This window comes from Cervus canadensis, chromosome 10 (assembly GCF_019320065.1).
Source record: "Cervus canadensis isolate Bull #8, Minnesota chromosome 10, ASM1932006v1, whole genome shotgun sequence".
In the NCBI taxonomy this organism is placed as follows: Eukaryota; Metazoa; Chordata; class Mammalia; order Artiodactyla; family Cervidae; genus Cervus; species Cervus canadensis.
The window spans coordinates 40,921,593-40,947,703 of NC_057395.1; the positions used below are offsets into that span (position 1 = coordinate 40,921,593).

The following is a 26,111-nucleotide window of genomic DNA, read 5'->3' on the forward strand; positions in this document are numbered from 1 at the left end:
GGCCACAGGACTGGAAAAGGTCAGTTTTCATTCCAATCCCAAAGAAAGGCCATGCCAAAGAACGCTCAAACTACCGTACAGTTGTACTCATCTCACACGCTAGTAAAGTAATGCTCAAAATTCTCCAAGCCAGGCTTCAGCAATACGTGAACTGTGAACTTCCAGATGTTCAAGCTGGTTTTAGAAAAGGCAGAGGAACCAGAGATCAAATTGCCAACATCCTCTGGATCATCAAAAAAGCAAGAGAGTTCCAGAAAAACATCTATTTGTGCTTTATTGACTATGCCAAAGCCTTTGAATGTGTGGATCACAACAAACTATGGAAAATTCTGAAAGAGATGGGAATACCAGACCACCTGACCTGCCTCTTGAGAAACCTGTATGCGGGTCAGGCAGCAACAGTTAGAACTGGACATGAAACAACAGACTGGTTCCAAATAGGAAAAGGAGTACGTCAAGGCTGTATATTGTCACCCTGTTTATTTAACTTATATGCAGAATACATCATGAGAAATGCTGGACTGGATGAAGCACAGCTGAAATCAAGATTGCCGGGAGAAACATCAGTAACCTCAGATATGCAGATGACACCACCCTTACGGCAGAAAGCGAAGAAGAACTAAAGAGCCTCTTGATGAAAGTGAAAGAGGAGAGTGAAAAGGTTGGCTTAAAGCTAAACATTCAGAAAACTAAGATCATGGCATCCGGCCCCATCACTTCATGGGAAATAGATGGGGAAACAGAAACAGTGGCTGACTTTATTTTTTGGGGCTCCAAAATCACTGCAGATGGTGATTGCAGCCATGAAATTAAAAGATGCTTACTCCTTGGAAGGAAAGTTACGACCAACCTAGATAGCATATTAAAAAACAGAGATAGCATATTATTTTTTTCCCCACTTTTTTTTTTTTTTAATTTATTTATTTGGCTGTGTAGGGTCTTGCTTGCAGCACATGGGCTCTTTTGTTGCTCCTCATAGTACATGGACTTCCTTGCCCTGGGGCATGTAGGATCTTACTTCCCCAACCAGGGATTGAACCCACATCCTCTGCATTGCAAGGCAGATTCTTAACCACTGGGCCACCAGGGAAGTCCAAGGCTCTGGTTTTTCCAGTGGTCATGTATGGATGCGAGAGTTGGACTATAAAGAAAGCTGAGCACAGAAGAATGGATGCTTTTGAACTGTGGTGTTGGAGAAGACTTTTGAGAGTCCCTTGAACTGCAAGGAGATCCAACCAGTCCATCCTAAAGGAAATCAGTCCTGGGTGTTCATTGGAAGGACTGATGTTGAAGCTGAAACTCCAATACTTTGTCCACCTGATGCGAAGAGCTGACTCATTGGAAAAGACCCTGATGCTGGGAAAGATTGAAGGCAGGAGGAGAAGGGGACGACAGAGGATGAGATGGTTGGATGGCATCACTGACTCGATGGACATGAGTTTGGGTATGATCTGGGAGTTGGTGATGAACAGGGAGGCCTGGCGTGCTGCAGTTCATGGGGTCACAAAGAGTTGGACACGACTGAGTGACAGAACTGAACTGAACTGTACCATTTTTTCTAGATTCCAGACATATTCACTAATACATGATATTTATTTTTCTCTTTCTGACTTACTTAACTCTGTATGATAGACTCTAGGTCCATCCACATCTCTACAGATGACCCAGTTTCATTCCTTTTTATGACTGAGTAATATTCCTTTATGTATATATTCCACATCTTTATCCATTCATCTGTTGATGGGCATTTAGATTGCTTCCATGTCCTGGCTATAGTAAATGGTGCTGCAAAGAACTGGGGTACATGTGTCTTTTTGAATTACATTTTTTCCTCTGAGTATATGCCCAAGAGTGGATATACAATAGTTCTTATTTTTAGTTTTTTGAGAAATCTCCATACCGTTCTCCATAGGGCTTGCACCAATTCATTTTCTCACCAGCAGTGTAGGAGGGCTCCCTTTTCTCCACATCGTCTCTAGCAGGTACTTAATACAACTTTGTTGACTTAAACAGTTAAGGCACAAAGATTCTTGAAGGCTTGGGCACAGTGACTAAAGAGGCCAAATACCCGTTTGAGCTAAAAATAAAAGCTTGCCTGTTGTGAGGCAGCCTGCCAGTTTCTGTAGGAGCTTCTCTCAGTAGCACCAGCCCAGGGCGCTGGGGCTCAGACCATGAAGTCAGGGAGAACATGAGCCATGAAAGCTCTTTCTCTTCATTCTTTTCCTCAAACCTGGAACAAGTTTCTGCAAGAGAGATTTTTTTTTTTCCTTAAATACATTATAAGTATAGGTAATGCTCAAATTAAGATAGAGGTAAAGTCATTGATCATCGAAAAAGCAAGAGAGTTCCAGAAAACATCTACTTCTGCTTTATTGACTACACCAAAGCCTTTGACTGTGTGGATCACAACAAACTGTGGAAAATTCTTCAAGAGGTGAGAATACCAGACCACCTGACCTGCCTCCTGAGAAATCTGCATGCAGGTCAAGAAGCAACAGTTAGAACTGGACATGGAATAGCAGACTGGTTCCAAATAGGGAAAGGAGTACATCAAGGCTGTATATTGTCACCCTGTTTATTTAGCTTATATACATAGTACATCATGCCAGATGCTGGGCTGGATGAAGCACAAGCTGGAATCAAGATTGCTGGGAGAAATATCAATAACCTTAGATATGCAGATGACATCACCTTTATGGCAGAAAATGAAGGAGAACTAAGGAGCCTCTCGATGAAAGTGAAAGAGGAGAGTGAAAAAGTTGGTTTAAAACTTAACATTCAGAAAACTAAGATCATGACATCTGGTCCCATCACTTCATGTCAAATAGATGGGGAAACAATAGAAATAGTGAGACTTGACTTTCTTGGGCTCCAAAAATCACTGCAGATGGTGACTGCAGCCATGAAATTAAAAGACCCTTGCTCCTTGGAAGAAAAGCTATGACCAACCTAGACAGCATGTTAAAAAGACAGCATATTAAAAAACATTACTTTGCCAACAGAGGTCCGTCTAGTCAAAGCTATGGTTTTTCTAGTAGTCATGTATGGATGTGAGTTGGACTATAAAGAAAGCTGAGGGCTGAAGCAATTGATGCTTTTGAGCTGTGGTGTTGGAGAAGACTCTTGAGAGTCCCTTGGACTGCAAGGAGACCCAACCAGTCCATCCTAAAGGAGATCAGTCCTGGGTGTTCATTGGAAGGACTGATGTTGAAGCTGAAACTCCAGTACTTTGGCCACCTCATCCGAAGAGTTGACTCATTGGAAAAGACCCTGATGCTGGGAGGGATTTGGGGCAGGAGGAGAAGGGGATGACAGAGGATGAGATGGTTGGATGGCGTCACCGACTCAATGGACATGAGTTTGAGCAAGCTCCAGGAGTTGATGATGGACAGGGAAGCCTGGCGTGCTGCAGTTCATGGGGCCGCAAAGAGTCAGACATGACTGAGTGACTGAACTGAACTGAAAGACATTGGGATATTTGAATGCAGCCTCCAGAAAGACTTGAGCGACGGGCTGAGGGATAAAGATGCTTAAAGATAAAAAAGGCTCCCGACCCTGGAAGGTCACTTCACTCTTAAAGAGGATGCTCTCCTGCACACACCGGGGACCACAAGCTTTCAACTCACGTATGTGACTGAAGGGGCCAGGCAGGAACACTACATAATTTGCGAGGCTCCAGACAAAATGAAAATGAGGGCCCTGGTCAAAAATTATTAATAATTTCAAGAAAGTGTCAGCAGAGCATTAAGCCAAGAGTGGGGCCTTCCTGAGCACATGGCCGTGTGACCACGGAGTGCACCATGGGCTGCAGGAGATATGCGCTTCCCCTGGCAAGGGCTTCAGGATCCCAACTGATGGTCATACCAGCCAGGGGCACCGAGCGCCTTTGAGATGGTTACTTCATGTATTGTCCCTGTGGGGCACAGGAAGTGGTTTTATTTTCCCTCTTTTTTTCAGATCATAGACCCAAGGCACAGAGAGGTTAAGTAACTTGTGTGTGGTCACACAGCACAAACGTGGAGAAGCCAAAATACAAACCAGGTCTGTCAAATGCCAGGACCTACGCTCCTAGCAGCATTTTATCACGTCTCCAGAGCATCTTTTAGTGAAAATACTAAGGTATGTTAGATTTCTGGGGGCTGCCGTGACTCCCTCTGAAGGTGCCAAGGACGGTACAGTCTGGATTCCTCTCCTGCCTTCTGGTTGAGAGGAACTGTCAAGCAGTTCTCAGCCTCCAGTCTCCACTTGCATCCTCCCATGGAGTCCTTTCTCCAGGTCTACACATGGTCCTGTCTTTGCATGTGTGTGTTCACATTTCCCTTTTTTATAAGGACCCCAGTCATATTGGATTAGGGACCATCCAAAGACCTCATCTTAACCTGATGAAATCTTCATGGACCCTATTTCCAAATAAGGGGCCCGTTCAGTGAAGTGTTGGGGATCAGGTCTCCCACTGATCTTTCTGGGGGGGTATCATTCAACCCATAGCAGGATGTAAAGTTGGAAACTGATCAAATGAGCAGGAAGTGTGACCAGCTCACATGGTCAGGAGTTGGGTATTCTCGGCAGTGAGTGGTTACTCTGTGGTCAAAGTGCTCGACAGGAATCGCCTCTGTCCTGCCTTCCTGCCTCTTTCTCAGGGCAGGGAGTTCTCAGCACCCTCCCAGCAGTGGATGGAAGCTGAGAATGGGAGGCGAAGTCTTAAAGAAATGACAGGCAGACTGATGTCTTGACTGCTGGTTTGGAGATGTGCTGTCCATTAAACCACTGCAGTGGTTTCAATGATCGCCACATCCTGAGTCCTGGGAGAGGCTGACCCTTAATGAACCACAGCTTTTCATTCTGCTGACTCAGGATAGGTAGAGACCAAATGACTTGACTGGGGAAATGTGTAGCAAAACTTTCAGATCCCTAGATAGTACAGTGATGCTGATCACAGCCTGTTAAAAAATATAAAAATTTAGCTTTGTAGAACACTCACAAACCTGCCCTTGCTTTCCCTCTGACCAACACCGTGACCTTGACGGTTCCTTTGTTGGAAGCCTGGGGTTCTGTCCCATGGAACCCATGCTGTCATGCCGGGGCAGGAGCTGGGGATCTCTGCAGATCTCTATACTCTTTTCTCCCTCAGAAGACTGATGCAGGCAGAACTCAGGTTTCTGAACTCAGCTTGCATCTGAACCGGCTCCAGCATCCCTTGCCCCTCCCTGCCCCACTAAGCCAGGCACTGAAGCGGGAGAGAGCCTTGGGATTGTTCAAGAAGATGGGTGACAACACTCGCGGTCAGTAGAACCAACCCTGACTTGTGTTTCCAGAGGAAGTCAGACAGGAATGTGCTCTGGGCACATTGTATTTTTCTTGGAGCAACATTGATAAAGCGATATTTTTTCAAGTAGAGGAGTGGGGAAAAGATCAAGAAGCCCAAGATTGCAGAAGATGGAGAGGAATATTTAGGTGGAAAAAGCCATTACCCACGCCCCCCGCCCCCCGCCCCCACTGGCCCCAGGTCTGCTGCCACTGTGGCTTTCGAAGGAATTGGAAGTGCCCAGAGAAAAGCATTCCTATCTTAGAAAAGAGGTTAGAAGGGAATGAAACCCTTGCATTCTTTCAAAGTGCGATTGAGTACCATGGGTCAGGCCCTGAAATGAACAGGTGTGGTACCCATTTTGTGTTTCTCTGAGTCTTCCTGGCCATCGCCCCCGTCCAGGTCATCTTCATATCTTGTGAGGAGGAGGATGCTATTGTTGCCCTCTAATCTGCTGGTTCTGCATTTCTGGATTCAACCAACTGTGGATCAAAACATTAAAAAAAAATTCCAGAAACTCCCCCAAAACAAGAACTTGAATCTGCTGTGTACCAGCAACTATTTGGGCTTCCCAGGTGGCGCCAGTGTAAAGAACCTGCCTGCCAATGCTAATGCAGAAGACGTAAGAGGTTTGGGTTCAATCCCTGGGTGGGAGAGATTCCCTGGAGAAGGAAATGGCAGCTCACTCCAGTATTCTTGCCTGGAAAATCCCATGGACAGAGAAGCCTGGCAGGCTACAGTCCATGGGATTACAAAGAGTTGGACACAACTGAAGCGACTTAGCACACAGTAACTGGTTTGTAGCATTTACTTTGTATTTACAACTGTTTCCCTTATATCAGCTATCATAAGTAATCTGGAGATGACTGAAAGTATATGGGAGCGGGGGACTACCTTGGCAGTCCAGTGGTTGGGAATCTGCCTTCCAATGCAGAGGGTGCAGGTTTGATGTCTGGGCAGGGAACTAAGATCCCAGAAGCCCCCATGCACCGCATCAAAGTGCAGTCAAAAATAAAGTATTTGAGACGACATGCACAGGTTGAAAATGTTTCAGCTCAAGGGATGATGCTGGTTCATTTCCCTTAGCTGCTTGTCTTCCCAGCAGACAGAGCCCCTTGGGTAGTTGGGACTCAGAACTTTCACATGTGGCGCCCTCTAACATAGGGTTCAGGGTTTCCGAGTCTGATGGAGAAAGGCTGAAGACTTCTCCATTGAGACTGAAGAAACCAACCACTTGATTTTGGCAGGAGCCTGTCGATAGAATCCTGAGGGCTGACCATCCTGGGAGTCCTGGTGAGAACTTACCTTTACTGAGTCTGCACAGTCCATGTGCTGTCTTGTCAGGTCTGCTCCTGCCAGTCCTAAAGATGGGTAGGCTTCTTGTACCTGTTTGACATGGGGAAGGCGGAGGCTGGGATCGCACCAGTGACCTGACCTGCTCAAGGTCAAGCTAATGGGGACTGGACAGCATGGCCCCAGGTGCATCCATGGGCAGAGCCTGATTCTTAAGAGTCAGCCGGCTGAGGAACTTTCTGTCTCATGATGGAGGGTGTGGGTGGATGTGGGACTCTGTGCCTCCAGGAGCCTGTGACCTCTGACCGCCCCCCCCCCACCGTTATCTGATCCTTCCCCCCACCCATGGCTGTAGAGAAATACCCAAGAAATCTGGTTGCACAATTTCCTTCTGAAATAGAAATACACAAATATTTTTGTGATGTTTATAGTTCATTAAACAGTTTCCTAGGTGTCCTCAAGCCTCTGTCTTTTCTGTGCCCTAAAGTCTACCATTAATTTTTTTGCAGCGAGTTGATGAACTAGGAAAGGGAGTGAAGGAAGGCGGTGGTGGGGTGAGGGTCCAGGTGCACTGCCCCACCCCCGACCCATCCTGCCTTCGACTGTCTTCTCGTTTTATTTGTAAGGCTGGGTTGCTGGTGGACTGCCAAATTCTCATCATTTCAGCTAACCAACTGGTTGTAGCTTTTCCTTCTCTTTTAGTTGTGAAATATAACAGAATTTGGGCTTCCCTTATAGCTCAGTTGGTAAAGAATCCGCCTTCAATTCGGGAGACCCCAGTTCGATTCCTGGGTTGGGAAGATTCACTGGAGAAGGGATAGGCTACCCACTCCAGTATCCCTGGTGGTTCAGCTGGTAAAGAATCCGCCTGCAATGCGGGAAAACCTGGGTTCGATCCCTGGGTTGGGAAGATCCCCTGGAGAAGGGAAAGGCTACCCACTCCAGTATATATAACAGAATTTACCATTCTAACCATTTTAAGGATATGGTTCAGCGGCATTAAGTACATTCAGAGTTTTGCACAGTCCTCACCACCATCCATCCACAGAACTCTTCATATCTTTCCAAACTGAAATACCCAATAAACAGTAACTCCCCATTCCTCTCCCTCCAGCTCCTGGCATTCACCATTCTACTTTTGTCTCTGATTTTAACAACTCTAGGTACTGCATATAAGTAGAATACTACAGTCTTTGTCTTGTTTATCAGCCTACTTCATATAGCGTAAATAACACTGTGTATTTACCACATGAATTACTGGCTTATTTCACTTAGCATCACGTCCTCAAAGTTCAACCATATTGTAGCATGTGTCAGAATTTCCTACTTTTTAAAGGCTGATAGTAGTCCATTGTATATAATACCATATTTTGTTTATCCATTCATCTATCAGTGGACACTTGGGTTGCTTCTGCCTTTTGACTGTTGTAAATAATGCATCTATGAACATGCATGTTCAAATATCTCTTTAAGAAGAGATATTTGTCTTCAGTTTTTAGGGGTGTTTACTCAGAAGTGGAATTGCTAGATAATATGGTAATTCTATTACCATAGATATTCTATTACCACAGATAATATGGTAAATCTATGGTAATTCTTTAATTTCTTGAGGAACTGCCCTACTGTTTTCCATAGCAGCTGCACCATTTTGCATTCCCACCAAGAGTTCACAAGGGTTCCAGTTTTTCCACATCTTTGCTAACACTTTTTATTTTGTTTTTTGTGGGGTTTTTTGGGGGAGGGGGGATAATAGTCATTCTAATAGATGACAGTGTCTCTTCGTGGTTTTGATTTGCTTTCTCTAATGGTTAGTTACATGGAGCATCTTTTTATTTGTTAGCCACTTGTATATCTTCTTTGGAGAAATATTTACCCAAGCCTTTTGCCATCTTTAAACCTAGTTGTTTGTTTTTTGTTACTGAGTTGTAGAAGTTCTCTCTGTATTCTGGATGTTAATCCTTTATCAGATACATGCTTTGTAAATATTTTCTCCCATTCTTTGAGTTGCTTTTTCACTTAATTGCTTGTGTCCTTTCAGGCACACATGTTTTTAATTTTGATGTAGTCCAATTTATCTATTTTTTTTCCTGTTGTCTGTGCTTTTGGTGTCATACCAAGAAATCATTGCCAAACTCAGTATCTTGAAGTTTTTCTCCTCTGTTTTCTTCCAAGAGTTTCATAATTTTAGCTTTTACACTTCAGTCTTTGACCTGTTTTGAGTTAATTTTTGTATATGGTATAAGTTAAGGGGCCAACTGCATTCTTTGGCATGTGGATATCCAGTTTTCCTAGCACTGAGTCTTTGTGCTAGGAAAGTCAAAGGTCTTTGTTGTAAGGACTTTCCTCATTGAACCATCTTGGCACCCATATTGAAAATTATTTCACCATATATGCATGGGTTTATTTGGGGGCTTTCTGTTCTAATCTGTTGGTCTTCATGTCTGTCTTTATGTCTTTATGCTATAGCTTTATAGTACGTTTTGAAATCAGGAAGTGTGAGTCTTCCAACTTTGTTCTTCTTTCTCAAGGTTGTTTTGGCTATTCAAGGTTTCTGGAGATTCTATATGAATTCTAGGATGATTTTTTCGATTTTTGCAAAAAGATGGCATTGGTGTTTTCTTAGGGACTGCGTTTCATCTGGTTAGTATTGATGTCCTAACAATATGAAATCTCCCAGTCCACAAACACTGGCTGTCTTCCCCTTTATTTGTGTTTTAATTTTTTTCAGCAACATTTTCTAGTTTTTGGTGTATATCTTTTGCCCCCTTGGCAAAATTTAAATTTTTTCCTACATATTATATTCTTTCTAATGTGATTGTAAGTGGAACTCTTTTCTTAATTTACTTTTTGTATATACAACTGATTTTTGTGTGTTGACTTTGTACGCTGCAACTTTGCTGGATTCTTTCTGAGTTCTCATTGTCTGCAGAATATTCAGGATCTTCTAACATATAAGATTATGTGATCTCTGAACAGAGATTTCTCTTTTCTTTCCAGTGGGTACCTTTTATTTTTTTTCCTTGCCTGATTGCTTTGACTAGGGCTTCCAGTACTGTGTTGAATAGAAGTGGTGAAAACAGGCACCCTTAATTCTGATCTTAGAAGCAAGAGAGAGTGCTTTTTAATCCTCCTTTCTCCATCACTAATGGCAGAGGGTTTGGGGTTTTTTTGTTTGTTCATTCTGTTTACATGCAGAGCCTTTAAAAGGACTGAGGATGCAGGCAGAGGCTGTGGAAATCCTGGTGAAGCTGGTAAGGGACGGACGCTGATGACGAGGGGGCTGGAGCTCTGATTGAGCTGTACCTCTGGGAGTGGGGCTGACCCCCACACTGGTGGCCAGGTCCACACACCTGCTTCCCTTCTAAGCCCAGGGAGCTGTTCCCCATCCCCACCTCACATGGCCCCTCCTGCCTGTGGGTTGCTGCTCACCTCTGCTGGCTCTCTGCCCCAGTACAGAGCCAGGGTGAGGTAGCCCAGTGCCACCGAGGAAAAGGTGGTGTGAAACCTGAGCTCTGCTGTCTTCACATGTTTTTTACTTCTGCACACGAAATTTTAAATCCTGCATTCCAGTTACCTTAAAATGACTCTATGGGGATTAAAGAGGCTTTTATAAATTGTCAGCTAGATATGAAACTGCAGCATCTTGGCTCGCAGCAGGAACATTTGCCAATGTTTTTCTCTAACTTTGCATCTGTGTCCAGCTGAGAATCAGCCTTCTTTGTGATGGGGGATTTCCTATTCGCATGAAATCTTTCATGGCTCTGGTGCAGTTGTCATTCCACATGGACTTAAGAATACTGTGAATAAACAAAGAAAATGCTCAAGGAGAGCAAAGCCTTGCTTTGCGACATCCCCAGGCCTTTAGTTTTTTTTTTTTTTAAGTCATATTTCACTCTTAAAAACAGACAAAAATATAATTGGATATTGGGAGGGAATCTCTGATTACGAGTGACATGTGCTACAATCCAGTCTTACGGGGTATTATTTTCCTGCAAATAGAATGAAATTCCCAGAAAGGCAAATCATACTACAGAAGCTATCTTTTCAATGAAAAGAAAAAAATCGTGTCTCTGAGATGTTGCTGAGTAGATTTTTATTTTAGGGGGGAGGAAAAATGAAGTCTCCTTTGAGACTTTATCTTCTAAAGAGACAACTTTAGAAATGCTAGGGGTATTACTGCCCTGGGCATTTACAAATTTGTGACTTATCTACATGAATGTTCTTCCCTGACAGGTGTTATAAAAAAGGTGCAATATTGGTATTCAGACAAGATGGAGAATTAAATTTGCATGAGCATTTATATAGACAAAGAACTTCAGATAGCAAAAGACCCCGAAATTGCTGACGCATAGCACCTAACTTTCAGAAGGGGAAACTGAGTCCTAGAAAAGTTAAATTATGTGCCCAAGTTTTTACAACTCACACACTCCACATCTGATGCCCTGTGGGTCATTTCTTTAGATGTTTCTGGGGTGCGTGTGTGTGTGTGCATGCGTGCGTGCACTCAGTTACTCGGTCATGTCTGATCCCTTGTGACTCCGTGGACTATAGCCCACCAGGCTCCTCTGTCTATAGGATTTCTCAGGCGAGAATGCTAGAGTGGGTTGCCATTTCCTCCTCCCCGGGATCTTCCCAATCCAGGGATCAAACTTGAGTCTCCTGCATCAGCAGGCAGATTCTTTACCACTGAGCCACCTGGGAAGCCTGTTGCTGGGATGGATAACAGTTATGTTTCATTTTAATCTCACATCACTGGTTGCTTTTTTCTCCTCTTTCTGGAGAGAAAACAGTCTAATCTAGAAGGAAAAGCATTTCATGTTTTTGTTTTTATGAGATATGCGATTTTGTAAACTGTACTTCTAAGACTGACTTATTTTTGGCCATTTGGTGTTTTGTTTCGAGAGTTTGTTGCTTCTAGTCTGTTGGCTACTTTAATTTCAAACTGATTTTTTTCTATTTTTTTCAAATTAAATAACAACAACAACAACGAAATGCAGAAAACCAAACAGCATCATGTTGCTCGTTTTGCTCTTGAAATCACAGAGGACAATGTTACATTTAAAAAGCCTGAGAATAACAATGATCCCAGAGGAGCTGGATTCAGGGAACTAAAAGAAATAGTTTTGCTCCTAGTTGTCATTTTTTGGTTTTTCTAAGGGTGGTTATGATTAAACAAAAAAAGGTCTGAGTTGAATAGAACTTTTCTGATGAGAATTTTTGAAAAGGCTGTGATTAAAAGAAAAACAGGCCCGACTATGCTGGAAACTTTATGGACGTCACTCCATTCAGGGTCCCTGAACAGTGTTGTGAAATGAGTGCCTTGATTCCATTTTACAGGCAAGTAAACACAGGCTCTGAGAAGTTAAGTGAGCTTGTCCCAAGTCACAGAGTTAGTAAGTGGGGTTTGAAACTGGGGGAGGACTTCCTGTGAGTAATGAGATAAACACCCAAGTCCAGCCAGGAGTCTCTGAGCCCATCCCTGTCAGGAGCACTGGGCAGAGACAGCAGAGAAAATCTGGAGCAAAGGACAGGACTCTCGGGAGTGTGGGGTGACCCAAACCAGTCAACATCACCCCTAGAAAGACAAGTTCTGTCCTGGGTAGAAATATTGGAATGCATGTGGGACCCGAGGTTTCAAAACAGAAGGAAGGGAACCCCGAAAGAGCATTGCCTCTTGTAGATGATGTGTAGAAAGTACAGCGATTGGGGTAAAATTGGAGGAGTCCTGCAGAGACTTAAAAAAAAAAAGGAGTATTGTAAAAGCAGACTAGAATCGCCCAGAAGCGCTCTGTGCAATAAAGAAAGTGCACTTCACCACATCAACAGCAGAGGGTGCATGTGACTCGAGAAACCTCGTTAGCCACCCGAGGCCCCTGTCTACCTGCTCACTGCTGGTCCAGGAAAGAAAATCCATTACAAAAAGAACAGAATGCAGCAGGCAATGCACGCGCAGAGCTGTGATGAGAAGAAAACACTTTGGGAATCAAAACACTTCAGGGGATAAATATGCACCCCTCTCTAAACACATCTGGTGGTGGTGGTTTAGTTGCCAAGTTGTGTTCAACTCTTGCGACCCCATGGACGGTAGCCTGCCAGGCTTCTCTGTCCATGGGATTCTCCAGGCAAGAATACTGGAATGGGTTGTCATTTCCTTCTCCATAAACACATCTACACACCCCCAAACAGAAGATAATAGCAAACAGCGTTCCAACATTATTAAATATCCTGAGATAAGCATTTTCTTTTTATAAATTCTTGATTCAAGGCTGTCATACATATAGATTTGTCACATATATGTTTATATATGTCAACCTTGAATCAAAGATATTTTTAAAAATAAGAGCTAAAATGGACAAAACCCAGGAAGATGTGAAATGAGAGTTGGCTGAACCTAGAAGAAGAAATAAACCTCAGCTTCCGTGAATGGATTTGTGTTGTCCCTGGGACCATCCTTTCCAGAGAGAGCAGAGTGACCGGTCACCTGGCACCTACTTTGTTGTCCTTCCTTCCCTAAACCGCAGCCCAAGGCAAACATTCCTTGCCCACAGCTGTACTTACTGCCTCTTCCAAGGAGAAACAGTTTATAAGGCTAGTCTTGGTGATGGTTTTTACTTTCCAAGTTTTCTATTAAAAAAAGACTCTAAGAATTACCCAAATACTTTCCTAGGGTGGCTCAAGTGGTATTTGTTAAGTAGATAAAACTTGCCAAGGAGAGTGTCATCTCCATTAATAATATATCACAATTTCAGAGAGATAGAACTTCAGAGACGTTTCTAAATTGCTTTGAATGACCACAAGTTAGGCTGTATTTTATAGTTCACAAAGTACTTTCCATGTGTTATATTCTTTAAAGTTGCATTTGCTGTTGTTATTATTGTTCAGTTGCTCAGTTGTGTCCGACTCTTTGTGACCTCATGGACTGCAGCATGCCAGACTTCCCTGTCCTTCACCATCTCCAGGAGTTTACTAAAACTTATGTCCATTGAGTTGGTGATGCCATCCAACCATCTCATCCTCTGTCGTCCCCTTCTCCTCCTGCCTTCAATCTTTCCCAGCATAAGGGTCTTTTCTAATGAGTCAGCTCTTTGCATCAGGTGACCAAAGTATTGGAGCTTAAATTAAAGTTGCATATAGGCTAAAAAAAAAAAAACAACTCAACAGATTTGATGTTTTCTTCCCTTCCTCTGTGTTAAAAGCAGCTTAGAAATGTTTTGTCTGGTTTACATACCTAGAAAAAGAGACTATCCCTGGCTTCCTTAAATGAGACATCTGTTGTACAAGCCAACTCTAGGCTGGGGGAGACTGTATTTCTCTAAAGACAGACACAGTGTCATCACCGTTATGCCTGTTCTCTTTGTCCTCCCACCCCATTCAGGGGTGAACTCTACTCTCTTCTTTTTGCATCTGGCTAGGTATGAGTCTCGGAGAAGGCAATGGCACCCCACTCCAGTACTCTTGCCTGGAAAATCCCATGGACAGAGGAGGCTGGTGGGCTGCAGTCCATGGGGTCGCTAGGAGTCGGACACGACTGAGCGACTTCACTTTCACTTTTCACTTTCATGCATTGGAGAAGGAAATGGCAACCCACTCCAGTGTTCTTGGCTGGAGAGTCCCAGGGACGGGGGAGCCTGGTGGGCTGCCGTCTATGGGGTTGCACAGAGTCGGACACGACTGAAGTGACTTAGCAGCAGCAGCAGGTTTGAGTCTCGCTTGTAACCAGTAGAATGTAGCAGAAATAACACAACCTTAGGGGATGAGTTGGAAAAGGTGATGCTTTCTCCACCTTGTCCTCGGGATATTCTGAGACCGCCATGCTGTGAGGAAGCCCAGACTGGTCCGAGGGAAGAGACTGCATGGTCTGAACCTACAAGAAGTAAGAGAAAGATGCCTGGCTGCTCCCCCCAGCCCCAGCTTTGTCCCAGCTGCTTTCTTCTCCGGCTGCAGTCCCGTTCAGGACTCAGCCAGAACCACTCAGTGAAGCCCTACCCGAATTCCAGACCCTCGCAAACCAGATAATAAAATGCTGGTTGTTTTCAGCCACCAAGTCTTGTGTGATTTGTTATGCAGTGATGGATATCCAGAATGAATAGTGTCAGAAGAAAGGACTGTTAGAGGAGGAGTAGCTAGCCTAATACCTTGTGTGTGTGTGGGTGTGTGTTTGTGCATGCTCTGTTGCCCTGTCGCGTCTGACTCTGCGATCCTATGGACTGCAGCCCGCCAGACTCTGTCCATGGAATTTTGCAGGAGAGAATACTGGAGTGGGTTGTCATTCCCTTCTCCGGGGGATCTTCTCAACCCAGGGATCAAATCCGTATATCTTACATCTCCTGCATTGGCAGGTGGGTTCTTTACTACTGGCGCCCTTTTCAGTAGTTTTGTTTTGGAAGGTTTTTAAAGAGGACGTTAATAGCCCCAGAACATGTCTCTTTTAAGAAGAATTAGGTTGCTGTCTAAATGTACCTTGTAAACTGACCTTTCCACTGGAAAAGAACTGAGTTATCCTCAGGTGGTTTTCTTCTTTGTAGTTTTAGATCTTTAAATAGCTACTGCTTTTTGCAAAAGTAAGTGACACGAGAATTCTTGGGAGAATTGTTTACCTTGTCTTTGAATGTGATAATCCTTATAAATGCAGGAACTGAGAACATGAGTACCAGTCTTAAGCTTTCTGATGAAGCCCAAGGTTGGGTGGTTCCTGCATTGGCTGCATGGTGAACAACTTGTCTAATATCCTGGGTCACAATAGAGAGAAGAGACTTCAAAGAGAGGGCTGGGATGAGATTTCATTCCTAATGGTGCAGTCACCATGCTCTAGAATCCACCCCTTGCCCTCTGGAACCTCAGACCAAATCATCCAAAAGTGAAATAATCATAGACCCATGGAAAGAGCCTAAATGTCCATCAACAGATGAATGAATAAAGAAGATGTGGTACATACATAAATGGAATATTACTCAGCCAAAAAAAAGAATGAAATTGTTCCATTTGCAGAGACGTGGATGGACCTAGAGACCGTCATACAGAGTGAAGTAAGTCAGAAAGAGAAAACAAAATATATTAATGCATTTACGTGGAATCTGAAAAAATTAAGTACAGACAATCTTGTTTACAAAGCAGAAACAGGGACACAGACATAGAGAACAAATATATGATACCAAGGGGGTATATATATATATCAATGGGGGGGGTGTGGTAGGGTGAATTGGAAAAAGTGATATTGACATATATACATTAATATGTATAAAATAAATAACTAATGATAACTGCATAGCACAGGGGACTCTGCTCAGTGCTCTGTGGTGACCTAAATGGGAAGGAAATCCCCCAAAGAGGGGATATATGTACACGCAGAAATTATCACTACATTGTGAACCCACCGTACTGTGTTGGAGAAGACTCTTGAGAGTTCCTGGGACTGCAAGGAGATGAAACCAGTCAATCTGAAAGGAAATAAGTCCTGGATATTCTTTGGAAGGACTGATGCTGAAGCTGAAACTCTAATACTTTGGCCACCTGGTGCAAAGAACTGACTCATTTGAAAAAACCCTGATGCTGGGAAAGATTTAAGGCAGGAGGAGAAGGGGATGACAGAAGATGAGATAGTTGGATGGCATCACCAACTCAATGGACATGAGTTTGAGTAAACTCTGGGAGTTTACTCCCAGATGGACAGGGAGGCCTGGCGTGCTGCAGTCCATAGGGTCACAAAGAGTTGGATATGACTGAGTAACTGAACTGAACCGAACTGATACTCTAATAAAAAAATTATATTAAAAAAAAAACACCTACACCCACTCACACCGGCAATTCCTCTCGTCTTAGTAAGGCCAGCGGTCAGGATGCCTGCTTCCCACACAGGAAACTTGATTCCTGGCTTTGTTGATCACAAGGGCAGCTGTGACCACTCTCCCTTCACTCACTATCTGTGCGTGGAGATATACACAGATATGTATATCTGTGGGTTTGCTGGGAGGGGACTTTCTGTCCTGAAACAGAAACACACATTTACTCCTCTTAATATTTCAACTAGCGCTGGACTTTTCAACTTAGACTCAGCTTATCTAAAAATGTACTAATCCTCCACCCGCCCACACCAGCTGCTTCTCGAGGCTTCCTTGTCCTCTCTGGGGGCCTGTTAGAGCTTCCTCATATTCAGCAGCAGCCTTCCGTAACAGCTCTGGTGTCTGGTACCATCTTGCTAGTTCAAGGTGGTAGTCCATAGTTCAGGTCTTCATTATTTGCCTTAAGAGGCCCTTCCACCTCCAGCAGCCCACCCTGCAACACGGTTCAGCAGCTCTGCTGTTTTCATTGTACAATGGAAGCCCCCCTCCTCCCCGTGGTCCAGGCCCTTTCCTGGGCTGCCTATCCACTTCCATCCCCAGTCCTCCCAGGGCCAACGAGGATCCCAATGCTTTGACCTTGGCACATCTGCTTTTGACCAAGTGGTTTTCTCTAAAATGCCTCGCTTCCTGCCCCCTGATTGAAACTACCCTCATCTTCTGCATCCCTTTGAGATCCCCACATTTAAAAACAGGACCCTGTTTGTGTCCCTGCAGTGTCCAGCTGAGACCCTGAGCAAAATCCAGGAAATGTTTGTTAAAATGAATAAACAAATGTTCTAGTGGCCCCTTTCCTTAACTGGCAGGACAGAAATAGAAACGCTTACAGAATTATCATGGATATATATGCATTCCTAGACCTGCTGGTCATTTCTGAAGATGAGAGAATGTTTCCAAAACAATGAACCTATTTGAGAAGATTATTCAAAACAATCTTGTTGATCTTATTTAATTTAATCTTACATATTTAAGCAGAGATCAAAGAATCTAATTTAATGTGTTAGTACAGTATGAAGGTTTAGAGCATCAAAGGGCAACAGAATTCTTGGCTCATCCTTTGCAAGAATACATATCAGAATAAAATGATCCTCAGAAGAGAAGGTGTGCCCCATCTTTGAATGTTTTTTCATGGAAGTGAGAAAAACTTCATGAAGTCATGGCAAGCTGGCTTCTGAGGGAAAAACTGAGATCATTGCATAAGGAAAGTTAACCAGTAAGTCTGTTTTAAAGCAATTGGAAACATCTAAAATTTCTCCATTACACAAAAGTCTTTGGAAAGGGAATAGAAAATAAATAACAAATTTGAATCCTTAGTTTTCATAGGTATTGTAACTTCTAGGGGATCTTCATTCTGACTTTTTTGGGGGTGCCCATTTCTGACAACAAAATAGCTAAAGGATGAAGAGTCTTCTAAGCTTACCAGAAATGTTCTTGCTTTGGAAATACCCGTAATTACTCTCCTAATTCCTTGCATGTTTTCCTTCCCTCCCCCATCAGTTTCTTCTCAGGCAGTTTTCTGTGGTCAGGGAGGTGGGGGACAGGATGCCTTCTGGGGACAAGATTAAGGACAGAGTCAGCCTGGCAGTGTGAGCTGAAAGAGAGAAGCTAGAAGGTATTTAGAGGTGGTCCTGCCGGCGGGAACCACAGACACCCAGCTGCTCTCTTTGGCCCCCCGTTTCTGATTTTTAGTGATTTGAAGTACTTCAGGTCGTGATTCTTATTTATTTATTTTGGCCGTGCCGGGTCTTCACGGATGCACATGGGCTTTCTCTGGTTGCAGCAAGAAGGGCTACGCTCTAATTGCAGTGTGTGGGCTTCTCACGACTGTGGCGTCTCTTGTTGCGGAGCACAGGCTCCAGGTCGCTCAGGCTCAGGCTCAAGGTGTGTGAGCTTAGCTGTTCTGCTGCCCATGGGACCGTCTCTGACCAGGGATCGAACCCAAGTGTCACTTGCATTGGCAGGTGATTCTTAACCACTGGACCGCCAGGGAGGCCCTGCCCCTAATTTTATTCTGCTTGTCAGCAGTGGGCATCCACACCAATTTCCCTTATTCCCCTTTCACCAGCAAAAGTCTGTAATTTGTAAAAGGTTTTGAGAGGAGGACATTCAAGTATAATATATAATACGCTGTATATTAGTCAAACGGTCACGGAGGTCCCAAAGTGCCATTTTCTGTGAAGACTCAAGCAAGAGCAGAGTTCATCCTGGTCTTCAGAGAAAACCATGTGGATCAGACAAAATCGAGATTGTAATAGTACAACATAGTAATTCATGCTGTGGAAACGTATGTAAACTAAGATGTATTACCAAGTGCAGTGAGGCTTCAAAGGAGTGAGGGAGCGTGATACCCGGGACCCCAGAGCAGACGTGGGGAGGGGGCGAGGACCACCCAGGAGTTAAAGGTGGGGACGGTGATGACAAGTCTGGGTTTTGCCATGCCCAGCTCATGGTGCTAAAGTGGAAGTGATAGTTGATCAGTCATGTCCAACTCTTTGCGACCCTATGGAATTTACAGTCTGTGGAATTCTCCAGGCCAAAATTCTGGAATGGGTAGCCTTTCCCTTCTCCAGAGGATCATCCCAACCCAGGGATCAAACCCAGGTCTCCCGCTTTGCAGGCAGATTCTTTACCAGCTGAGCCACAGGGAAGCCCAAAAACACTAGAGTGTATAGCCTATCCCTTCTCCAGCGGATCTTCCCGACCCAGGAATCTGACCAGGATCTCCTGCATTGCAGGTGGATTCTTTACCAACTGAGCTATTAGGGAAGCCCAATCCGACAATACCAGGTCACTTCACTTTGTCCTGCTGTAAATTGAGAATCTGTTGCTACTCTCCTCATGCAGCTGCTGGGATGGCTTCAGAGAGTCAGGGGATAGTACATGGTGCCTGGCATGTCATTGGTTCTTCATACATGACAGCCGTGACCTGCTCTGTTTTGAGATGGAGCTTAAAGGAAAGCTTGGATTGTAGCAGGACCTGGCATCAAGGAACAAGGGGTTTTAGGCTAAGCGTCCTCCATGTGTGTGTCTCTGTGTCTGTGTATGTGTGTGTGTGTCTGTGTGTATGCGTGTATTCAGAAGACAGCAAATACACCAACTGTATTCTGGTATACCAGGAGCCAGTAAGGCCTTGAGGGCTATTCCATAGAGAAATGCTGTCCCATAGAAATGTAGTGGGAGCCACATGTCATTCTAAATTTTCTAGTGGTTATATTAAAAAAATGTTAAACAGGTTAAATGAATTTTAATAATATGTTTTATTTAATTAATTCAGTGTATCAAATATTTCAACATGAGGTCTGTGTAAAAAATTGTTAATGAGGTATTTTACTTTTTTGTACTAAGTCTTCAGAACTTGGTGTCTATTTTCTATACATCTCAACTCGGAGTCTGCATGGCTCGGGTGATCCATAGCCGTGCGGGGCTGGAGGCTGCTCCGCTGGATGGCCCAGCCATCAGGGGTCTTATTCTGATGGCAGTAGGACAGTTTGCTTTATAGCATCCTCTCTGGCCTTTCCTCTAGAGAGAGAAATGGCAACGCCTTTCCCTACGACAATTAAGGAAAAGGAGAGGAAGAAAGGAAAGAAAAAGAGAGGAAGAAAAAATATGCCAGGTCACCATCTTTCACAGCTGGCTTGACCCTGAGGTGTTCACGAACAAAAGCTCTTTGGGCAGAAAAATTTGGAAGATAGCGCTGGGACATACTTAAACTCTTCCAGGTCATATTCAGAGAGACCCTAGAAATCTTGCAACAAAGTAACCTGTTTTGCTCTGTGTAACTCCACATTTCCCAATTTACTAGGATTATGGAACAATGTTTTCTTTTGACACTTAACTACTGTTGGCACCATCCATTGGTAGCCTGTTCTTTTCAACCTGTTTGGTTTTGTTTTTTTTTAAAGATTTCAAGTAACATACTCTTTTTTTCTTTTTTTTGATTGAAGGGTAGGTGATTTACAATGTTATGTTAGTTGTAGGTATACAGCAAAGTGATTCAGTTATACATATTCTTTTTCAGATTCTTTTCTAGTATAGGTTATTACAAGGTATTGAATGTAATACCCTCTGCAGTGCAGTAGGTTCTTGTGGTTTATCTATCTTATATATAGTAGTGGGTGCCTACTAATCCCAAATTCCTAATTTATCCCTTTCCCCTCCTTTCCCCTTTGGGAACCATTAGTTTGTTCTCTGTATTTGTGAGTCTGTTTCTCTTTTGTGAGTAAGTTCACTTATATTATGTTTTTAGACTTCACATATAAGTGGTATCAGATGGTTGCTCTCTGTCTGACTTACTTCACTTACTGTGATAATCTCTGGGTCCATCCGTGCTGCTGCAGATCATTCATTCTTTTTTGTGGCTGATCTGGTCCCATCACTTCATGGGAAATAGATGGGGAAACAGTGGAAACAGTTTCAGACTTTATTTTTGGGGGCTCCAAAATCACTGCAGATGGTGATTGCAGCCATGAAATTAAAAGACGCCTACTCCTTGGAAGGAAAGTTATGACCAACCTAGATAGCATACTAAAAAGCAGAGACATTACTTTGCCAACAAAGGTCCGTCTAGTCAAAGGTATGGTTTTTCCAGTGGTCATGTATGGATGCGAGAGTTGGACTGTGAAGAAAGCTGAGTGCAGAAGAATTGATGCTTTTGAACTGTGGTGTTGGAGAAGATCTTGAGAGTCCCTTGGACTGCAAGGAGATCCAACCAGTCCATCCTGAAGGAGATCAGTCCTGGGTGTTCATTGGAAGGACTGATGCTGAAGCTGAAACTCCAATACTTTGGCCACCTCATGCGAAGAGCTGACTCATTGAAAAAGACCCGGATGCTGGGAGGGATTGGCGGCAGGAGAAGAAGGGGACAACAGAAGATGAGATGGCTTGATGGCATCACTGACTCGATGGACATGAGTTTGAGTAAACTCTGGGAGTTGGTGATGGATAGGGAGGCCTGGCGTGCTACGATTCAGGGGGTCACAAAGAGTCGGACACGACTGAGCGACCGAACTGAATATTCCATTGTCTGTCTGTACCACAACCGTGACTTCCCTGGTAGTTCAGATGGTAAAGGATATGTTAGGAATGCAGGAGACCAGGGTTTGATCCCTGGGTTGGGAAGATCTCCTGGAGAAGGCAATGGCAACCCACTCCAGTGTTCCTGCCTGGAAAATCCCATGGACAGAGGAGCCTGGTGGGCCACAGCCCACACCTTCTTTACCTATCCGTTTGTCTGTGGATGTTTAGCTTTTGCTAAAGGAAACTTGAGCCTTGATTTGGTGTTTGCGTTTTGTTTTCTGTTTGTTTGTAAGCAAGACAACTGCATTCATGGACTTACATAATTCTGTAAAGGCTAGGGTGTTGACAGGACAAAAAAGATACGGGGTCATTTGAGAATTTCATTTTGCACTTAGTTTCATCTCCAAATCCTACCCTTGCAGATTGCAGGACTCTTTAAATTGTTGGAACGGATGTAATGCAAGGGGTGAAGGAACAAATTGTCACTTGATTGATGAAGAAGACAGAATCCTTGTTAATAGTTACTTTTATTTTTTACCACAGAAGACTATTTGGAGTTTTAGAAATCTGAGCATCAGCATAGGGATATAAACAACATTCTGGTAAGGGAAGTCCCCTGTTCATAACCTGACCAGGAGGTGGGAAAGGGGATCAAAACAGGAGGGAAAGGCTCTTAGCCACACAGTCTGCCCTCCATCCTGTGAACCTGCCCTCCACGTCCTTGGATTCAGTTTTGCAAAATTTGGGGTCTACGGCTAGTTGAATCTGTGGATACAGAATATGGGGCCACTTTCATTCACCTACTACTGCACCCTTTTAATAAGGGACTTAGGCATGGTGGGTTTTGGTATCTGCAGGTCCTGGATCCACCCCGCTCCCCAGACACTGAGGATGGCTGTACCTCAGCTCTGAGCAACCCCTCCCAGCCAGGTGATGGGCAAGTCCCTGGGTGATTTTTGTGGCATTTAAAAAAATTTTATATGTTTGTTTTTGGCTCCACTAGGTCTTTGTTGCTGTTCGGGCTTTTCTCTGGTTTTGATATGGAGGTGTCTCATTGCCATGATTCTCTTGTTGCTGAGCTAGGGCTCCAGGGCTCGTGGGCTTCAGTAATTGCAGCTCCCAGGCTCGAGAGCACCAGCTCAGTCGTTGCAGCGCATGGCCTTATTTGCGCGGCAGCACATGGGACCTTCCTAGATCAGGAATTGAACCGTGTCTCCTGCATTGGCAGGCGGATTCTTTACCACGGAGCTACCTGGGAAGCCCTGTGGCATTTAAGAAATGCATACAAGACACTAAATGGCCAACTCCGTGTATTGCAGATGAAGAAGGGACCTGCGGACTTCTGACCTTCTGCTGGGGAAGATACCCGTTCAAGCCCTTTCAGGATGCTGAGCAGGTGGAGGCTGGACTGAGATGCTGGTGTGAAGGGTAAGTGACAACTAAAGCCTCGTACCCCGAGGCCCTGGATTCTCTTTTCCAAATTCTTCTGTGCGTGGGGACCTTGTGCGCTCTAGTGTGGTGCACTGCTGTGGATGGTACCTCTCTCCGAAAGAGTCAGGGAGGATGCTTACCTATTTTCAGGTACCCAAGGGATCCTGTCATGATGCAGTAGCAGCAGGGCCAAACCAAGGTCAGGACAGCTCACTGTAAGTGCTCAGAGTAACAGCTCCAACTGTGTGGCAGACTCGGCCCTTTAATGGGTTAATTCATTTCGTTCTCATCTCAGAGATGAGAACATTGAAGCTGGTTGATTACTGAGAGCAGACGGTCCTGATGGTGGCCCCATCCCAACGTAAAAGCCTTTTTCCTCTTTCAGGTACATTCCCCACTTGCCTCTCTTCCCATCCCCACTTTTCATCTATTTTTTTTTTTCATGGAATCATAGATCTCTGTACAAAAGGGATTGAACATCAGAGGGACATCTGTGTAGGTCACTGTGGGGGATCACAGTTTCCCTGGGTCCCCTCAATCTGGGAAGTCTGCTTTCCCCTTTCTGGAAACTGGGGTGCGGGGGACTCACAGAAAAGGTGGCAGAGGTGACACTGAGTCGTTCCGAAGCCAAGAGCAGCAACACCAGCGTGGCTCCCGGCTGGCTTTCAGGCTCAGGGTAGGCTTGCCGGTGAGACCAGCCACTGTGTTGTGAGGCAGCCCCGGCCCCGTGTGTGTGGGGGGGTGGGGGGGTGGTTTCCTAGTCAGTAGCCACCCCCCAGGCCCCACTGATATGTGAGGGAGACTTCAGGTGGCTCCAGCCTCCATTCCTCCACCCACTGCTGCCGGGTGGAACTGGGACAAAGTGAACTGTCCCCTCCAATCCCTGACCCCGCAGCAGATTCAGGACAGTGTAAACTCACTGCTTTGAGCATCTCATTTAAACCCACTGCAGCACTGTTTAAGGCAGATGTCATTACACAGATTTCCAAGTAAGAGAAGGGAGGCCCAGTCAGATGAAGTGACTCACCCAAGGCCAGATGACGAGCTGGATGTGAACCCAGGGCTCTTTGATGCCGAGCTTGTGAGATGAACTCTGACCCCAGTGCCCATTCCTTCTGGACCAGGAGCTGCCCTTCAAACACAGCTCTGCTCAGAGAAGGCAGACCATTTGAAGCAGGCGGACCAGCAAACACAGCTTTGGAGAACTAGATTTACGTACATAGTTTCCTGTGACTCTGTTTCCTTAATTTGAATCCTAGCTAAACTCGTTGCTCATGATCAATTGCTGAGTCGTGTCTGACTCTTTGAAATACCATGGACTGTATAGCCCACCAGGCTCCTCTGTCCATGGCATTTTCCAGGCAAGAATGCTGGAGTGGGTTGCCAGTTGCTCCTTCAGGGGATCTTCCCCACCCAGGGGTCAAACCTGTGTCTCTTGTGGCTCCTGATCTGGAAGGCAGATTCTTTACTATTGCACCACCTGGGAAGCCCTTAGCTCAACCCTGGGGTCCTGCCTTAAACATACAGTCCTCTCAGGAGGCTGCCTGCTTCTCCCACCACCACCCCCTCAAGAGCTTAGATTCATGGTCTCTGCTCATGTTACATGAGATTCATAGCATGTGGAGTGATATTCACATTTCTATGTTGCCCATGTTTGACTTCAGACTCCACGAGACCAGAGCCTAATCTGTGTCTCCCGTTCTTCATTTTTTTTTTTTAGCACAGGCTCTAATCTGTAGCAGACAGTGAATAAATGTAAGCTAAATCAACAGCAAAGAGCAGGAAGTATGAATTTTCTTGAGAAGGAAGATGGTAACATAAGGAAGTGCAAAATTCCAGGTATAAACACTGAAGTCTTATCTTGGGGCTAAAGGGTTGTCTTTTGAGGTCAAGGTTTCTCTGTCACTTCCTTTGTTTTTCCTGTGAGATGAAACATCTTTGGGTCTCACTTATATAAATAAACGGCTTCCACAAGATGCAACAGTAAACTAAACAATAACAGGAACCGGCGGGGCTCTGCGTTACTATTTCTCTGTGGGTTGTTATTCAAGTGGAAAGTATTTTCAGATGTGCAGCACTGGAGAACTGGCTTCGGTATGAATGTTGAAATGTGACCTGTTGTGTGTGCTCTCCTCTCCGTCAGCCTTTGCTCATGGCATCGGTGGCCTTGTGGCTTCGCCTAGACACCCTTCTTGTTCCGCCTCTGGTTCTCAGTAAGCAGAATGTCCTGAACCAAGTATAATCCATGGAGGATGCCTGCTGCTGGCCCTGCTCACGTTTAGTTAAAGGCTAGTGCTGCCATCAGCTGGCTGAAGAATTTAAAGTGGGTTCATGGGGAGGAACTCATCTAACCCCCAAGTGGCTCAGACAGTAAAGAATCTGCCTGCAATACAGGAGACCTGGGTTCGATTCCTGGGTCAGGAAGATCCCCTGGAGAAGAAAATAGCAACCCACTCCAGTGTTCTTGCCTGGAAGATCCCATGGACAGAGGAACCTTGTGAGGCTACAGTCCATGCGGTCTCAAAGAATCGGTCACGACTGAGCAGCTAACATTTTCACTTTCATGAGGATGGAAGATATTCCTTGTTCTTCATCCTCTTTTTTCTGGCTTTCTTTTCCTCCATCCTACCCATTCCATCCAATAGGAGTATGCAGCTTGGAAGCCTGTTGGTAATAAGGAGAAGCAAAGTGAAAGTTGCTCAGTCCTGTCCGACTCTTTGCAACCCCATGGACTGTATAGTCCAGGCCAGAATACTAGAGGTAGCCTTTCCCTTCTCCAAGGGATCTTCCCAACCCAGGGGTCGAACCCAGGTCTCCTGCATTGCAGGCGGATTCTTTATCAGCTGAGCCACAAGGAAAGTCCAAGTAGAAGCAATTCTTGCTTCAAAATAGTAACGTTTATTGAAGGTTTTCCACAAGCCAGGTCTTGTTTGAGGTGTGTTACACATTCTTTTCTCACAGCAGCCCTGGTGAGCAGTGGTTTGACCCCATTTTACAGATGAGGAAGCTGAGGCACAGAGAGGTGAAGTCGCCTGTGTGTTATGATGCCTGGCACATTCAAGTGCTTCCCGTTGTTTGTAAAGTGAGCCATGTGTTAGTTTGAGTTGAGCATTCATGTGCAACTGTATCTTTTTTTAAAAATACAAAATCTCAGTTCTTCAGGAGTGATTTTTTTAAAAAGCATTTATTTTATTTATTTGTGCTGGTTCTTAGTTGCAGCATGCGAACTC

The 26,111-nt window shown here is 44.6% G+C and overlaps 1 protein-coding gene and 1 long non-coding RNA gene across 5 annotated transcripts in view; one reads left to right on the top strand and one right to left on the bottom strand.

Moving 5' to 3' along the window:
- Positions 1–26,111, top strand: part of RIN2 (Ras and Rab interactor 2) — a 212,125-nt gene that overhangs the window by 8,420 nt on the left and 177,594 nt on the right. For all 4 annotated transcript variants that reach the window (XM_043480500.1, XM_043480491.1, XM_043480497.1 and 1 more), the window contains one exon: positions 22,770–22,878. The gene's annotated coding sequence lies outside the window, so the exon portion shown is untranslated. The remainder of the gene's footprint in view (positions 1–22,769; positions 22,879–26,111) is intronic.
- LOC122448856 lies at positions 900–25,080 on the bottom strand. Its single transcript, XR_006271794.1, has 3 exons — positions 25,069–25,080; positions 12,128–12,131; positions 900–1,099 (listed from the first exon to the last, which is right to left on the bottom strand). It is a non-coding gene; the product is annotated as an uncharacterized LOC122448856 (long non-coding RNA).